Genomic DNA, 11,638 nt, shown 5'->3' with positions numbered 1-11,638 from the left:
TGTAGACTTCCTCTGTAAGGAAAGTTGACATACATTCTATTTGCTTGATACATTAAATTAGGAGGTAGGAAAAAAAAAATCAAAACGTCAAATGTGCTATGATAATGTCTTGCTTCGGGATAGACTCTTATCCGATTCATTTTTCCTGGCTACTAATTACGTATGAGAAATGTATTTTATATTTTCGTAAAAAATAAACGAAAAATAAAATTGATATTACTTAAAATGGAATATTTACAGACATATATGTTTAGTCCTCTTATTTATTTTTTTTATCTACGGCTTGTATAATGTCCTAATTTAGATTTAAACGTGTTAAAACAATTATGGCAAGATTGAATGAAATTATGTGTCAGTTTTTACATGTAGTTAAGTACGGTGTCTATATTTAATTCTGACTGTATCTTAGTTTATAAGAAAAATAATTTGGGCTATCATATTTCATATTGCTGTTTTTCGTCAATGCTGTTTTCATTGATAGTGCTCATGAAAAATTAAAAAGTTTTAAATAAAATTAATTTTATTTTTCAATTAATTCATAAAAAATTAAAAGTATTTCTATAATTTATGCCACAATCACAAAAATAAACAGCTATCGGATTATATTTAGTTTTAATTAAAACTTCCATTCACAGTGTTTATTTAATACATCTAATATCTCCCAAATCCTCTGTTCAAACTATGGCAGAAACCTAACACCTTAATTTTGGAAGCGAACTAACTTCGTAAAACAAGTAACAAACTTACTTAAGGTAAATCAAATACATGTACACAATCAACATCCTATTATATCCCTAGAAACCTGACTTCTCTTATTAACAAGGAAATTTCTCTGTAACAAGCAAGTAAATATTAAAGCATTACCACAACCTAGTAATAATCTGAAATTATTATAACATCGAATTTGAACATCATTAAAATACACAGGTTTCTTTTTTTTTCTATAGAAGCATGATGGCATAATAAGAGAAATATAAATTTAAAAATTTGTAATTAAAGAATAGTTCTTTTGATTGGTATATTAATATTTGAAAAAATTAAATAAAGATTAATTAAAATGATAATATTGATTATTTCTACAAAGATTCTGTAAAAACATTATAGGTAATCTATTGTAGTAATCAATTGTAAATATCATTTTCTAGTAAACCAAATCTATAATATGATGATTAACTCTTTAACTTTCATAAAAATTTCTTAACACTAAGGAACACGCATTTTTCACATTCCAAACATTAACATAATACACTTCGAATTGCAATTATATTTTTTCTAATATAAAACATATATTATGTTCCTTAATATATCTAAAAACACAAAAATTAAATAATAAGCAAATTTTAATTTTTTAAAATAAATAATTCTTCCACGATATCGCACACTGTTTGATTAATGTACGATATACATTAAAGCAATTGAAAATAGCCGGGATAGATGCTCAAACCTGTCAAAAAGGGAGAATGTTTATACGTATGTAACTACAAATGAATACATTAATATATTTGCATATTCTGCATATTTTATATCGCTTCAAGACCAAACTTCTTCCATATATAGTTCATTAAATCATGAGTTCAAAGAAAAAGATTTTATAATCCACTTAATATATTCAGGACTTATCCATAAGAAAAATAAATACTTCTTAATAATGTTGTTATTTCAGTTGCTTATAAACCTAATTTTGGAAAATGTATTTTTATAAGATGTCTACATTACCACCAATAAGATTCCATTAACTTATTTTTAGTCACACCAACAATTAATTTATTTTCACTAGCGATTAATGTTTAGTGTAATTGTAATGTTTATAAGTCTCATAAACCTCATGACGAATATTTCTACAAGAACTAGTTTCATTTTGAAACAGATTTTATTCTCGGGAGGCTATTAAAACATATTTGAATAATAAATTATTGCATTTGAATTGCATAGGCAACAGATATTCAATCTATTTTTTTTTCTCGAGGATATAACACATTGCTAAACCCTTTTTATGTAATAATTCCATGTTCTACAGAAATAGCCTACAGCTGAAATATGATTATTATCATAATATGATACATATGGCTGAGGATGGAAAGGTAAAATAAAAAAATATATATTAGCCGTACCATATTTTCACTAATGTTGCTTCGATTAAGATTTTTTTTTCTATTCGAGTTTTGGAATAAAAAAAATTTAAATGATCATCCAAATTGAAATTTCAGTAGATTTGTTGTTTTCGAATAATTATAAAACAAACTAAGAGTATAAAGTGGGTAAAAATCTGGCGGTCGAGCATGATCCTGACCAAATCACCTCCTTGGACAACCGTTGGTTTAGCAACAGTACTTCTTTACAAAGTGCTGAACCCCTGACCCTTAATAGGTTGTAGCGGTACAGATTTTAATTTTTTAATTTAAGAATATAAACATAATACGTCTTTTCTAATATTGGTTCGATTTAGATAATTTTTTATTTTATAGATAATTTAATTACCTTTAAATTGAAGTTATTACGTATAATTTTCAAATTACATTAAAATAAAATTATTTTCTGAAGAATGTGCTATTTATGGAATTTTAAAGGTATTACTTTTAGGATATTTTCATCTAATTTTTAGGGCTTTTTTGGGGTTTTGGTGTTTTACTCTTCAGACAAACAGGTTTCAACTATTGCTGTTATCGGCAAATTAACTAAACCAGATGTGTTTTTATGCTAAGTTGGTAAAATAGTGTATCGAAAACGTTTTTAATGGTTTATAAAGTCGTTCCTGCCGAACTCGAGTTAGCAGGGCACACACCGCGATTTTGAAACTGTTTTTTTGAATTACTATTAACTCGAAATATTCTAAAAAATAATGTTTACTGTTATTTATTTTTTTTAATCAAACTACATTCTCCGTTATATTGTAAAGAATTATTTATTTGCATCAAACTTTATATTTAAATGTTTTCCTTAAAATGAATTACTTTCTTTTTTATAAATGTTCCTAGAAAACATTAATTAATAAAGGAAATAGCTCTTTTTAATAATTGTTCCTAGAAAACTTTAATTGAGAAAAGAAATTACTTTATTTAATAACTGTTCCTAGAAAACATTAAATGATGAAAGAAATAACATTTTTTAATAACTGTTCTTAGGAAACATTAATTGAAAAATGTATCTATTTAATTCAATTTTATATTCACTCCTTACTTTTTGGAACAGTAAATATATTTTAAAATCCTTAATAATTGAACATTAAAGGACTGAGTTGATTCGATTCCATTGAGTGTTCGTGTTCTGTTGAGTGTGAAAAATCGCATAAATTTAAGAATTTATTTCCGGGTTTGGAGATTAAAATTACTTCGAAGTAAATATACCGCAGATATTACCTTGAAAAATAGGAGATAAACTTAGAATGAAGAAACATTGTCTAAATATCCCAAATATTGACCAATCACTTACTAATGTTACCGACCATAATATTGAATGTTTAAACTACATAATGTTTACAAATACTTAAGATAATCGCGATGTGAAGAGTAGTCCACTAGTAAGGCTTTAATTTGATTTGCTCATTTAAAAGGAAATGACTGACGGTTATTAGAAATTTTTATTGTGATTAATTGTCTTGGAATAAGACAACTAACTTCAATAAAAATATAAGTTCTTTTTGGTAACATTATTTGTAATATATACAAACAAATCCCTCAGTTTTCCTGGCCTAGAGTTTTGGCTTATCGTACACAATTATTATATGAGTACCACGATACAAAGTTATTTCAAGGCATACTGCACTGAAGAGGGACAACGCAAAAATTCTATCATCTATAATTTAATTGGTTGATACCGCAAAATTACAAAGCGCATGCAGCCCTCAAGTTTCGGAAATTAAGATCTTTAATCAGGAACATGAGTTAAAGAAAAAAAAACTTCAGAATTTATATCTAAATTTTTTAGTTATCTACCAGCATCTATTTACATATAGTGTTTATGTAAACATAATGGCTAATGTCCTTTCTTACAAAAGAGGATGGAATTTCAAAATATCGTGCCCTAGCATTTCAATTATACTTTTAAAAACAATAAACTATATTTGCTTATAATCTTCCGAATTCATTCATTTTTTTTCTCGGAGGGAATTTAAACATTAAATAAGCTAAGTTTTTTTTAAGTATGTAAAGAACAATTTTTAAAAAGTTTGTAGTTTAAAGCTTTTGTGAAAGGTTGAATTATGCGCAAATTACGTTTAATGTTGATCATTTCATGCATTCTACTTCCTGATAAATTAAGCTAATGCAAGATGATAAATTGAGGATTTTAATAGCTTTAAATCTCCCCAGCTTGATATTTACAAAATCCATAGATGAAGAGCAAAAATGTTTGCTGATATTGTTCGTATTTAGATTATTTTAGTTTTTTATAGCAGGAAATTTTATTCTGTTTCGTATAGTAGAAAATTCATGTTTCGAATCTTACAGAAGATATATAGTTATCTAGTTATACGATCTTTTTTTTTCTTTGATGTCAATATTTCTTTAAATATCGAGACGTTAAAGGAACGTACAGCTCGATTTCATTATAGGGAGTATATTGATAATTATAAATAATTTCATCTTATAATTATTAATTGTTGATTTAGCCTAAGGCTGTGTCCTCATCCGAGAATCATTGAGAGATGGCGGTGTTCGCAAACTCATAAACACCAAACGTCAATAATATATGTGGATGTCGTTATTGAATCTCTATTGACCAATTAGTACATCCAATTATATTATTAACGTTTGACTTGCCATCGTTGATAATGACGTGACCCACTCGCAAGATGCATCCAATTGGAAAGACATACCCAAATCGAGTTCAAGAGTTCAAATAAAACAAAACAATTTAAAAAAAAAATTAAAATAGTTATAGAAAGACAATTATTAGAAGAAAGCACATTACAATTACAGATGCCAATATCAATTTGTATTTAAAAATAATAGTACATAAGAAATTTCTCTAAGATTGTCATTCATTAATTTATTATCATTACATAATCATCTAAAAGTCTCGCTAAAAGAGCTTAGCTAAAAATTTTCAAAATGTACCTATTAACTATATAATAGCAAGGCAAAGATGTCCTTACATTTTGGAAAATAGCTATATGACATAGATTAGGTTAATATTAGCCTGAAAAGACCTGATAGCTGATCGGTTAGCACGAGAGTGCTAAAGCGCCTGATTCAGGTAGTGGGTTCGATTCCAACCTGGGTCAGTCAATAACACATTGATTGACCCAGCTGTGGATTTTGCAACGGCCCCGAGAAATGAGTCTAGACGCCCCCACTCTGGGGCTATAGAGGTTCTCAATGGAAGACTATATTTTATAGTTTATAGATAATATACTTCCTTCCAAAGTAATCTTGATTTTTTTTTTATTAGCTGAAATTTGTTAAGTTTGAAAAATAATCTATGTTAAACATTCAATATTGTAATCTGCATCCCTTTCTTGTCTATTTGTTCAGTTTGATTTGGAATTGTAATCAAGTTAAAATCAGGTACTTTACTACTTACTTTTTTTTCTTACTGAAGTAGTAAAGCTAATATTAATTCATAGCTAAAAATAGGAAATGCATTATGAACCAGTAAAAGATTACTTGGCATCAGTTCTTAAATTAGAAACTATTTAAGGAAGGAACTAGATATTTAAGGAAGACACAATACTTTGAAAACCTATCCGTTGTTATTATTATGCTAGATAAATGGGTAATTCTATGTCACATCTGTATCTTATAGTTATCTTATATCTCTTTGGCTATCCAGAGGTCACTAAAAACAATGCGGGCTTATAATGACGACATCGCGTTTATAAATAACCCCTTATTTGAATTTTATTGCTCCATGTAATGTTATTCAAATAAAACAAAACCGGTTAGAAAAATAATAATAATTAAAATAGGACAATTATTTTATCTTGAATCTTGGAAAAACAGTTTTGAAAATCCAATCCAAGAAGCTAGCGCATCATAAATACAGATGCTAAAATTAATTCATATCCAAAAATAGGAAATGTATTATGAACCAGTATAAGATTACTTGGTATTAGTTCTCAAATTAGAAATTATTAAAGGAAGGAAGTAGCTAGGAACTAGTTATTTAAGGAAGATATCTATAACGACCAAGGATTACAAAAGATACTTGCCGTAGGATCATCACTAATAGTATCCTTGATCAATTCTATACTGAATAGAATTGCCTTGTGAAAATTCAAAGCATGCTTAAATTTGAAAATAAATTTTCAGCATTTATGGCAAGGTCGAAGCCATCTTCCATGATTGTATAGATCATGATGGTAAATATCTTTTAAGAATCTGGTAAAGAGAAATAAGCTTTGGAGAAATGAGCAGACTGTGGACTCTGATATTGGATTTGACCTCTTCCTAGGTAATGAGATTAAGGAGAGACAAAGGATTGATAATAATCATCCCATTGACGTATTGCTACTTATGAAAAAACGTTTTATAAAATCAAGAGAGTCCTGAGAAGATAAAACAACCGACTAATCCTAAGTATTAGCCTGAGGCGAAAAAACCCAATCAACATCTCTTTTAGTTATATTTTATTAGTTTTATACTTATTTTAAAAAAAAAATTAACTAAACTGGTCTCTTCACAGAACTTCCTATCCTGAAGCTATTATTTGTAAAGGTGAAGTCTTCATTATGAGCCAGAATGTTTTGAGGAAATCCCTGGATAGTCGAAGAGATTGTCACAAATTCAGAAGAATCATAGTGAAATTATCTTACACATTTATGTAGCAAAATAATAACTGTGGATAGGTTTTTAAAGTCAATCTTTACTTTTCCAAAATGAAAAACAAAAGTAAGTAGTAAAGTAAATGAAATGATTTTAAACTGGTTACAATTTTAAATCAAAATAAATAAACATATGGATGCAAATTCTAATAATGAATGTTTAATATAGGTTACTATAAAAAATCAAAATTGTTTAAGAAAGAAGTATATTACCCATAAACTATATTTTTTTTTTCTCTTTTAGATAAAGTTTTCTATTGAGGACATATACAGCACAGACCTGTCCAGGTTCATTTCTCGGGACCACCGTGAAATTCTCACTTGGGTCTGTCAATATTATATTAACTGATCCAGGTTGGAATCGAATCCACAATCTTCTGAACCAAGCGCACTGGGACTCACGTTCCAACCCGATCAGCTATCAGGTCCCCAAGCTAATCTCAACCTAATCTAACTTCATGTTGCTATTTCTCTATATGCAAGGACAGTTCTGCCTCTCTATTGACTATATAATAGAGATAGGTTCATTTTGTACTTTTTTAGCCAAGAGACTTTATGATTATAAAAATATACCCGTGGACTGGTTGGCACTCCTAGAGCATCACGTCTTATGAATATGTTAACATGTATGTCCCTATTGAGCGATATCTTCATAGAAATGAGGACATAGAATGTGTTCACACCTACAATTTAGTTTTAGCATTCTTCCTTCCTATCTATACCAAAGAGCTGGTCCAATCCATTTAAATCCTAGAAATGTAGAATAGATATTAAAATCTGACCCGAGGATTTAACTGAAACCTTTACAAGGAATCCGTTAGTGTAACCCTTTATCATACGAAAATACTTTAATTATTTTTTAAAACACAAGTTGTAAAAGAGCGAAACTTTTTTAAGCATTTGTTGTAGGGTTAATGAGAAATTAAGTGGTTTAAGAATACTTTGGACAAAGCATCCATCACTCTCTTTTTTCAAGAAGCTTAAAGCCCCGTATAAACATAGGGTAAATTAATATGGCGCGATTGACACTTCTCTTAGGCACTGTTAGACAAGCTAAAATTAAATGGTACATACTTTGACAGTGGCTTACCGTAGCCAATAATGTAGCGGGATTTAGTTGGTGTAATCCCACCTTGCCCCCTGGCTAACCGTCCCATGCTAAATAGCCCCTGAATAAACCAATTAGTTAGCAACCGTTCACCGATTTCCAATCAGGGGAAACCAAGCTCTATATCTTAACTACCTTTTCATCACGATTTATTTATTTTTGAATTAACATTCTTTAGTTTAATATCACGACAAAAAACCTATGCTTTGTCCCATTTACTTGCATACAATGAAAAAATAAATAAAACCAAAAATTGTAGACCAAGGTATATATTTATACATAATTCAGTACTCAAAAAAAAAAAATAATTTTAATTATAATTAATATCTTATTAATTTGTTTAGTTCCGTTTGATGAAACTTAAGTAGAAATTACTTTTAGAAGTTAAATAGCATCATAAAAATTAATTATTAATTAAAAAGAAATAAACTCATAACAGACTTTCATATACACGAATTAAATATTAATCTTTGCAAAGCAAATATTTTACTACTGTTTAGAATATATTTCATCTATCGCTTAAAATTAAAAAAAGTTAATTCATAAGTTAAAAGTTATTTTATAAACGATTTTCGATTTTTAGATTTTGAATCCTTTAAGCATTATTTTTTTTATTTTTGGCGTTCTCTAAACATAAAAATAAAAATAAATAAGTATACCCAGCCATTCGCAATATAATAATATTAGTTTATATGCAAATAATTTAGAGAAAAAGATTTTTTTCTTTGATTTTTTTTTTTTTAAGTTCAATATTTCATAAATTGTCACATGTTGCCTAGGGGTAACCCAACCTAACCTAGGAGTCCAGAAGATCCGATGTTTTTAAATGTTCTATTAAGATTACGGATTTAACTATTTTGTATTCATATAAATTATAATCCTTTCAGTATTTCTATACTTGTTTTATTGGATAAGAATACATAAATAATTCAGGTTTTATTCAACCCTTCATGATTTACTATTTTAATTGACCTTCCCATTTTTTTTTCAAAACTGATTTCGTTGATTGGTTCATTGAAAAATATTTTAGGTATTATTATTATATTTAGCTCATTCTTTTTCTCAAAGTGCCGATGAATGGTGTGGTGAATCGGTGAATCATCTTTCTGTTTGAAGTTAAATATTACTTTTTCATTCCAAGTAAGCGATTTGAGATTTCCAGAAGAACAAAAAAAGAAAGCTTAACCCAAGCAGAAATAAACATGACTGAGCATGTCCAATTCTTGGAAATGTTTCCATCCTAAAAATAAATTAATAATTTCCCGGGAAAATACTATATGTAAAACTGTTTAAATAAAATGAAACAAAAGATTAATCAGGTCCACTTAAAAAAAAAAATTATCTTTAAACAACAGATGGGACTTAAACTTCACAGATTATCACCGCTGATTATTTTTTCTTCCTACACCCAGCGTTGTTCGTGATTGAGCTTGCTCTATGCACTTAGTTTTTCGTCGTAGATTAGCAAAAATGTTTCCTGGTTTATAAAAAATTACGTTGCTCAGGAATAATACCCTGAATTTTTTTTTCAAAACATACGTTCGTCTTTAGTGCAACAGTTCAGTGGGATCTCGAACAAATATTAATCAATTCATGGATATAAACACGGATTACCATCATAAAAATTAAAAGAATGCGAAATTTCTTTGTGTATTATGATTGGTTTGTTCTATATTTATTATATTTTTATATTTTATAGCTGCGAAGAAAAAATATAGAAAGTAAGGAAAATCCATTCTTGTTTTTTTTTTTTTTTTATCTAAGCATTTTTATTAAATAAGGAAAATCTTACTAAATAATAGATTTTTCTTTCATCCATAATTAATAAAAAGTATTTATTCAATTAAAATTTCCCAATATGATATTTTCAAACATAATGGAATTCATTTAATACGTCTGAAACTAATTTCATTCCATTTTTTTTTCAATAAACTAAGTTAAAAAGTAAAAAATATCCAAAATCAATATTTGTAAATCGATCAGCTGATTATCGAGGTTCAAATGTACATCTGTATTTTTAACGATACACTATCTCATTAAATTATTTAAAAAACTAAGGATAAGTATTTTATCATATTGGTCATAACCGTTAGCGAATTGTATCTACTAGATTTTAGTTAATAAAAACATCCTAAGAAATAATAATTGCTTAATTAATAACGAAAATTATGAAATTAAATTGCTTTGTTAAATTATCTACAGTAATCATTGATTAATTGAGGGCGTGGTAGCTAAGTGTATTTGGTCCAGGACTTCAGTAGTGGCACCATTTCCAATGTGACCCACGAGAGTTGACTTTCTTTTGTGTCGGAACCAGGTTACAAATCTCTTTCTTACCCCTGTGGGAGGTTTAGGTTCTTAACCTATAGGTTATCGAGTTAGTTATTCTAATGTAACTTTTTTATCATTTTTGAAATGTATTAATTTTAGGAAGATTTGTACTAGAATAAATATTCTGTTTCTATTTCTAATCTTATTCCTAACCTTCCTCCCCAAGAGTGCATAGAGTGTTTCATTATTTATTTAAAACCTTTATGAAAACATTCCATCGAAATTTAATCAAATGTGTTTATAAAATAGATTGAACTTCATTAACAATAATTTGAATGGGTAAATTTTACAGAATTCCCGTACTTTATGTTAATTTATTCCTACATTTATATATGCAAACATGTTTACTAATATATAAATTACTAATTTCATAAATATTATTCAAAGTTAGCCGATAAAATAAAAAATAACATTCTATTCGATATGACGTAGGTTTGCTACAATAGAAATTCAAAAATCAAAAGAAATAATAACTGAAAAATTCGCAAGCTGGTGCTGTGCCTGTGGTTAAGACATGTCCTTTTTATTATTAATAGGTTATTCAGTAATATTATTTTCAGTAATAATTTAAGAACATACAGCTAATATAAAATTTTAATATACACTGATATAAAATATTAAAGTTTAAAAAAAAATCTGTATACGTTAATTTTGTAGCGGTACAAGACAATCTCGTTTTTTCCTTTTAAATGAGTTCATATTGTTGATATGAATATTATAATTCATGAATTTGAACCAATTAACAGTTACAATAATCATATGACAAAATTAAATTTGATTAAAAGGTTTAAAGAGCGATACAGAACTTTGAACCATTTTACACAAAAATAATTGATTTTGGATTACATGTTACAACATAAAACCGTCAGAGGTAGATAAGTTGTAACAAATATTACTGTGAAATCGAAAAATAATATCGTAATCTGATACAATCGGTAATTCCAAAGGTTATAAGATTTTATTGAGAAAGATCTTGAAAAAAAAAAACGGTTTTGAATAGTTACCGATCAATTTTAGTTCTTCTTTTTTTATTCAATCAAGGTTTTCTTACATAGGTTTATCTAGATCACTTTTTTTTTATCATACGCGATTTATAAGATGCGATGAGAAAAAGCATTTGCATTGTTTGCTGGAGATAAGCATCGATTCATTCCTTAACTCGGTATTGATAAAAATTAAAAATTGGACATAAAATTATTTGTAAACGTGTTTGGGTATTACCTTTTTGGTACTAAAATATCATTCCTAGATATTAGGCATCTACTTACCCCAATAAAGCGTATTAAATTTACATCTTCGCCGGCTATAAACTCATATTTTTCACGGTTTTCATACTTTAACCGTTTCAATTTCTCTAAGGCATGAGCGTCGTATTTTATGATCATTAATCTTTAAAATTAATTTTTTTCGATTAATATACTGCGTTATATATATATATA

General features: G+C 27.8%; 1 protein-coding gene across 2 annotated transcripts in view; it reads right to left on the bottom strand.

Moving 5' to 3' along the window:
* LOC106685379 (uncharacterized) overlaps positions 1 to 11,638 on the bottom strand; it is a 445,041-nt gene that overhangs the window by 432,913 nt on the left and 490 nt on the right. The window lies entirely within an intron of this gene.

This window comes from Halyomorpha halys, unplaced genomic scaffold, assembly GCF_000696795.3.
Source record: "Halyomorpha halys isolate HHAL.00 unplaced genomic scaffold, Hhal_1.1 Scaffold687.1, whole genome shotgun sequence".
Taxonomy (NCBI): domain Eukaryota; kingdom Metazoa; phylum Arthropoda; class Insecta; order Hemiptera; family Pentatomidae; genus Halyomorpha; species Halyomorpha halys.
Note: the sequence above shows the minus strand (reverse complement) of the source record. Positions and strands in the feature narration are given on the sequence as shown.